Source organism: Tribolium castaneum, chromosome 11 (genome assembly GCF_031307605.1).
Source record: "Tribolium castaneum strain GA2 chromosome 11, icTriCast1.1, whole genome shotgun sequence".
Taxonomy (NCBI): domain Eukaryota; kingdom Metazoa; phylum Arthropoda; class Insecta; order Coleoptera; family Tenebrionidae; genus Tribolium; species Tribolium castaneum.
Genome location: NC_087404.1, coordinates 1,112,653 through 1,120,101, shown reverse-complemented (window position 1 = coordinate 1,120,101; position 7,449 = coordinate 1,112,653). Strand labels below are relative to the sequence as shown.

The 7,449-nt window shown below is 35.5% G+C and overlaps 1 long non-coding RNA gene across 4 annotated transcripts; it reads left to right on the top strand.

Annotated features, from left to right (window-relative positions):
• The first annotated feature begins 3,056 nt into the window (after positions 1-3,056).
• LOC103313344 (uncharacterized) lies at positions 3,057-5,476 on the top strand. Of its 4 annotated transcripts, none has more exons than XR_010335785.1 (5): positions 3,057-3,313; positions 3,372-3,507; positions 3,559-3,777; positions 3,825-4,031; positions 4,090-5,476. It is a non-coding gene; the product is annotated as an uncharacterized LOC103313344 (long non-coding RNA). The 4 variants fall into 4 exon arrangements; XR_010335784.1 differs by having other exon boundaries at positions 4,076-5,476; XR_010335783.1 differs by having other exon boundaries at positions 3,057-3,293; positions 3,825-5,476.
• The last annotated feature ends 1,973 nt before the right edge of the window (positions 5,477-7,449 follow it).

Here is a 7,449-nt window from a genome sequence, read left to right as displayed (position 1 = left end):
TGTGAAATGTGGGCCAAATGGTAATTTCAAACGAAATTTGCATATTTCTCGGCGGCCGATGGCACGGTCACCAGTACCGCGGCGTCATGAGATTATTGGAAATGGGAAATTTGCACAAAAAATACTCGCAGCACTTGCAAAACACAAAAATACACCTCACACTATTCACACACGACCATTTGGCACTGTTTTTCTTTGATTTTCAATGAGATGCGACGAATTCAATTCGATAAATTTTCAAAATGCAACCTGTCACAGCTTGACAGAACAACGTTAAAGTCATGGCAATCTTGTGAAAAAAAATTGAAAACGTATTTTCAGGCACTTTTCAGCCAATTTCCGCAATGAAACTCTCCCTTCCGATAAAACTTTTTGTAAATTTTCGTTTTTTATTTTGCCTCAATCTCTACATGTTGCCGTTTTTTACTTTTAGAGCGACCCAAATTTTCAGCTGAAACAATTGAAAAACCCCGACACGTTTTAGTATAGTATAACTAGTGAATGTGTGCAAATCCTATCGGATTCGTGAGGGCCATAAGAGGCATTTAAATTGAAAAAGCACCTAAGGACTCATGACACCACTTCGTTCGTACCATTTCGTGGTGTTGCTACGCGACATATTAGTATAGCGAACCCTCCAAAGTTCAGAAATTTACAATTATTCGTGTTTGATTTTGGCTCGAAATGCAACTTTTAACTTAAAAAAAGTAGTAACAGCCAGGTGGTGACCGTTGTTCAGCAATGAATCAAACCTAGCGTTTTCTCTGATTGCCTATAGAGGCGCTGTCACTCTGCGTTTTTTGGGGTCCAAAATTGGAAAAAAACAATCACCCGTTTTCCACAGATTTCGTAGAAATATTCCTTTGGTTCTTTTGGTTCAGCTAGAGCGCATTAACACCGGTTTTGTGTCGTTTGTGGCGTGCTTTTTCTTGTCACGTCAAATTTGATTAATAATTTGAAGATTTTTTTGCCAAACTCTACATTAATGGGCTAGTCTCAAACAACACTTTACGATTCACCATCCCACTTTTCAAAATCAGAAAGTTTGGAAAAATTTGTATCTTAAACAGCCGTCTAAATGGCAATAACAGAATGCGTATGAATGGGTTTTGAAAGGCAAAGATGTAGCACTTACCTTTCGCAAATTGAAAAATACGTGTAAAACATTCTTTTGAACCGGTATTTTCTTGAGTCACCTCCATAAAAACAAGAGCAATTTGTGGCACATGCATGATGGGTCACGCAAACGCAACAACTCTCCCCTCGCGCGCCAGGAGAAATTTAAATTCACAAAATACGTGTTCCACTAAGCACTTTTGAACCACCCAGCACGATTAATCACTGGCTTCGTTTGATTTTCTGAGAGATCACGACACCGACGGTAACAACCTGGCTGACACAACTATCAAAACCCAAATTCTCATCTGCCCCCTTCCAAAACCAGTAGCGATAACCAACAGTAATAGACAAAGAAAGACCTATTAACGATTTTGTGTGTGTGTAAGACAAAGCGCAACCCATTATATTTAGTATATTAATATATCATACAATATTAATTTATCAGGTATTCATTAATAAAAAAACTCGCAGCATGCGTTGAATTTTTTACGTATTTCTTAGCTAGTGACTATGGCTAGTACACAATTTTAGCATTGTATTGTTGGTTGCCTATTAAACCAGAATTCATAATCTGATTTTTTTTTCGTTTCCGCCAGTTTCCACCAAAACGAGCTTGGTTTTCATGTGATTTTCTGTGGTTGTTGCTTGTTTTTCAAACATAAAAAAACAGTATTTTTCAGTACTAAACTATTCTTGATTTGTAATCATGGTGTATACCAGTGTACAAAAAGCCTTTTTGTTGGAAAGTTATTTTCGAAATGGAGAGAAAGTGAACGGTGTTTAGAAATATTCAATTCAACCGTGCCTGGAGAAGTTTCGAGAAGCTTCTCGTGAGGTTGTTGAGGTTGTTATTGTCTATGAAGAATTTAAAAACACTCTTCACCGAAATGTCAACTTGTTTCGTGGAACTGCGTCCACCTCGCGTAATGAAGGTAGTGGAAGACCAACTGAGCGAACAGAAGAAGTTATTCACGCTACACAGGAAATTTTGGAGCAAGACCCAAAAACATCGATTAAACATCTGTCTCAACAAGTTGAACTTTCTGTTGGTACTTGCCATAAACTTCTACGATTTTCTACGATTTACATGTGTACCCGTATAGTGTCCAATCTGTCCAAGAGTTACAACCTGTGGATTTCCCTAGGAGATTACAGTATTGTCAGTGGGTTTTGGATGACATTGCAAATAACAATAAACTTTTGGAAAAAACTTACTTCACGGACAAAGCATGGTTTCATCTGGCTGGCTACACGAATTCACGAAACATGAGAATTTGGGCAACAGAACATCCTCATGAAGTTGTGGAAGAACCTCTTTGTCCAGAAAAAATAGGTGTTTGGGCAGCTATCAGCAAAAGAAGAATTGTCGGTCCAATTTTCTTCCAAGGTTGAGTGCTTTTTCGTAATGTTAGGGTTAAAACTACAGTTTTATGTACTTTTCAAGAACATTAACTGCAGTACGTTATCGCGAAGAAATTCTTTCGCCTTTTATCGAAGAACTTCACGATGATGAATTACGAAAGGTTTGTTTCCACAAGATGGTGCAACAGCGCATTGCACAGCAGAAACTTTAGACTTTTTGAGAATGTTTTTTGATGACAGAATAATTAGTAGGAATACAGCAAATGATTATTAACGCCTTGCGACTTTTATCTTTGGCCACGCATTAGAAATCCAATTTTTATTACACCATTTCCAACTATTGATGAATTAAGACGACGCATTCAACAGAAAATTGATGAAATTAACGAAAATCCGCTTGAACTGAGTAATGTGTTAAACAGTGTTCGAAGGCGTTTTGTTATGTGTGTTGAGCAACAAGGAAGACATTTCCAGTTTTTATATCTAATAAATAAATATTTTTACGAAAATGTGTTATTTTTTAATTGTCAAAAAGTAAGGTTATCAAATCTTTCAATTTGACAAGTAAGTGCACGAATTAATCATAGACATACAAAACAATTGTTTTTAATTTCAAAGCACTTTAGAGATTTTTTTTAAATGAACACTTGATATAAACTCCGATCACTTTTGTAATATTAAACAAATCGCATCAACTTGAAAATTTTGGCATTGTAAGTTGCGTCATTTACCGTGAATTTAGGCTTTCAAAATTAGGTTATGTTATACGTCAGTGTCAGATTGTTAGATTTTTTAAATGGAAATCCTGCAAAGTACGTTAAGTTTTCTGCTAGTAAGAAATACTTTTTAGGCATTCTAAAGATATCTGATTACGTTATTTGCACTTTCAGCCGATAAAAGGAAAATTTAGACGTTCATAAAGCTAATTCACCCAAACTTACTAACAGACAAAACGTTACGAAAACCATAAAATATAACAAAATAATTAGTTATTGTTCTTCCGAAATGGCAGAAACCTTGTAAGAAGTAAGTAGAGAAATCTTTTCACTGTGGTTTATCTTAATTTGTGAGCCGTAGATTCATTTATACTGTCAATGTTAAAAATCACAATGTTAAAAATAACCATTGTCAGTGGTTGTAGAGCGTCATAGCGTGGCCCCATGCCAATTCGAGAGAGTTATACAAACAGAAATAGGGGATAATTACTTCCAGAATTAGATTATATTAACTATGCGTGTTAAGGTCAAGTTTGTCTTTTAATGGAAATTCAGGAACCCATTGGTTAGCACCAGTTAAGTTTCTTACTAGTAAAAAGTAGTCGCTTTATGTATTTGCGGTTTCAGCTACATAAAGAAAGAAAAATGCGGACACCCGAAAAACTGCTTCAACAAAGTTATGTGAAATCTTAGTTTATAGTCAAAACTATAAACTGTCTATGAGGGCATCCAGTACCGTAGTCAAAACGTAACGAAAAATGTAACAAATTTTAGTAACTATGAAAATTAATTGAAAACCAATCAATGTGCTGTGTTCTGTTCTGTCGAAAATATGTATGTGCATAATACAATCGATAATAGTTAATAATTATTTACAGGTCAGTTCTTTTAGATAGAGGATTATAACGATTATAATGGAGCACAAAAGTAGTAAAAACTGAGTAGAGACAAAGAATCTGATGAAGTTGTTTATGCTCCTGGACTTGTTGGTAACATAACCCTTCTAAATTGTTGTATTGTGATAACAATTATTATTTGGACGTAGTCTTTAAATAGTGAGTTTGTGCAAAACTTTTTGTATGTTTATAACGTACGTTAAAACTTTTTTTTCTTAGGAATGTGTTAATCTAGGCAATACGATATCGAGTAAAAAGCTCATAATGTAACGAAGTTTGTAACATTTGTGATGCGCAAACTCATTAATATCACCTAATATGTTTTCAATGGGCTAGAAATAGAAATAGGATGTAAATGAATAACAAATTAAATAATTGTTCTACTTTGTCTTTCCCCGTTGTTGCGTCAGCGTGTATATTGTAGAAGGTCTTAGCCTGCCCCCATGCCAACTCTATAGGATTGTACTGGCAGCGATAGGGGGTAGCCTAAGAGCCATGTTGTCGTAGGATTTCGTCAATTACATATGTTTTTGTTGTCGGTCTAAATGTCTTTATTATTGTATATAATTGTTTTTTTGTCATGTCGTTGTCAAAGTTAATGTTACGTCTTTTCAACCATTCCTGCATCTCACTTTTTTTGGAGGAAAATGATGGCTGTTTTTAAACAATGTGCGGGTTTATAGACAAATAAAACACTATCTCACTTTGAGTATTTTATTTGGATCCGTTCGTTACAACGGTGATCGACTAACTGACTAATTTCGATAGAATATCGCTAAATCGTCATTAACAAAAAGCATCAGGTGATCGCAAAAGGCGAACACACAAAGAAAGCATATCAGTTAGGTAACGTATTAACAAAAACTAATGAGTAAGTACAGTAAGTAAATCCGTAACAACAGGCATGGGATGATATGGAGCACTGTCCATAATAAGAACGCATTTTCCTCCAATCTCGGTGAGAGCAGGTAATAATTGATTTGTCGTCCACAGGGACGGCCGGGACACCGGGAAATTTCCCGGTGGGCCGGTGCGGTTTGAGCCGCTGCGGGTCGGCCGATGAGAGATTTGATTTTTTTTAAGTTGAAAATAAAAATTGTTTTTGTCTAATGTTAATATCTATGTGCAGAAACGAATATATTCGCTAGTTCATGATTCACAACTCCCGTGTTTACAATTACAGCCGTCGGCATCAGCGTCTTGATCTTGGAATTGATAAGACTCAATGGACATTGGATACGACTAAATAATTATACTTTTCGCAGAACAATTTTATTTGTTTTTTCATTCTGTCAGGCTGGTAGGGGTAACACTTTTCATTTCGATTCTGCAATTCAATTTAACTAAATGTGATTCTGTGTCGAATAAATAAAAACATACATATACTTCTAAACTTTTACTATTTTTCATCATAATGCAAAATGCAAAACGATGTAAAGGTGGTGCAGAAAAAGAAAGGGACCACAAAAAACGGCGAATGCAAGAAGAGGCAAAGAAGTATAAAACTCTTAATGAAATATTCAAAAGTAATTCTTCTCAGAATAAGGTTGAAGTTGAAGTTGCTGTGCCATCGTGCAGTGCCGTGCTATCATGTAGTGCCGTGCCATCGTGTAGTGCCCCAGCCTCTAATGATACGAAAGATATTGACGTTCAAGTAGAAGAAGGGGAAGAAATCGGTAAGTACATTGTTGTTTTTTTTTAGAGAAATTTAAATTATAAAATAACCCAACTACAAAAAAGACATGTGTTAACAGCAGAGAGAGTCCCTATTTCTTTGTGAAAAATAATAAAATTATCACATTTTTTGACACACCTTATCTTTTAAAAAATACCCGAAATTGTCTTGCAAAATATAATATTGGATATATTGATCATGATGGTGTAAAAAAAGTGGCAAAATGGTCTCACATTGTTGACACTTATAATATTGATAAAACCCGACGTTTTCCAATGTTGTACAAATTACGTGACCGCCATTTAGATATTGCCAATCCAAGTAATCGGGTTTTAAAGATGAAGGTCTCTGTTGCTGCAAAAACTTTAAGCCATACACTGGCCAGTGCGATTGAAACAGCGATTTCTGCTGCAGGTATAACAAGTGAAGCCATTAACACAGCAATATTTATCAGCGATGTAAACGATTTATTTGACAGTATGAACAGTAATCTGCCTTATTCAAGTAATGGTAACAAATTGCAATGTGCTGTTGAGTGCCTTCTTTGAAGATGAGTAGTAAATGAACAATATTTCTTGAATATGTTTATTAAAACTAACACTACACTAGAACATGAAGAGATTGAGATTCAGATTCATATTTCTTATTCTAACTGCCTGTATATATATACCTTGTTATCAGTCTTGATATCAACAAGGTTTGGGGATGCATGAGTCAGCATGACTTAGTCATTTTGGATCATAACATCCCTCCCCCCTTGAAATTGTTCATTTTTGTTGCAATATAAAAAAATGAATGAATACAAAAAAAATAAAAATAAAATGATACAATATCGGAAGTTTAAAGTACATAATTAACAGAAAAAAAAACAAGCACGCATCGCATTTATGTTAAAATTAATTATAAAAGAAAATTTTGCAATTCTGCGGGTCACACTCTCCTCTATTGGTTTGGAAAGTCTTTACAACTCCAGTTGGTGGTGACTCGGTATTTTCGGACTTGACCTCGGATTTACTTTCGGAAGCTGCCATGAAACGGACCGTTGTGGATGCAGGACTGGTAGTTTTCGTTTGAATTTTGCGAATCCAATGTTGAATGGTTAGCACCAGACCAACTAAGATTAAACTCGTCAAGAACCACAAAATATTGAAGGATGAAAAATGTTTTTCAACAAACGGTTTTGATAATTGCCTCTCCAATGCATCATTGATGTCTTTCAACTCTTTTCTTGATGTCTCCAATGAATCTAGATTTTCGTGAGAGAGTCTTAAAGTTTCCAATCTGATTGGTGTTGATCTAGAGTCTTTGATATTCGAAGGGAGAATTTGTACATCGGGAATGTGGTTTCTAAAAGTACTGCTTTTATTTGCGACAGCTATAAGAGTGGTTGATGAAGTGAAGCACTTGCATCTTGCAGACAATTTCAAAAGCCCAGTTCTTTCCAAACTGATGTCAATTACATCACTCGTGGAGTCTTCGCAAATGATCGCCGCGCCAACAGGTTTTGTTGTAATAAACAACCATTCGTTAGATGAGATTTGGTGATAGATTTCTATTGAAGCATTGACAGTCTTCATATCGCAACTTTCCGGAATGGTCAAGGGTTTTCTTATACGTAGAAGAACTTCGCAAATTGTTGTTTCGGAAGTTGAATATAAGAGTGTATTGTGACATAAAAACA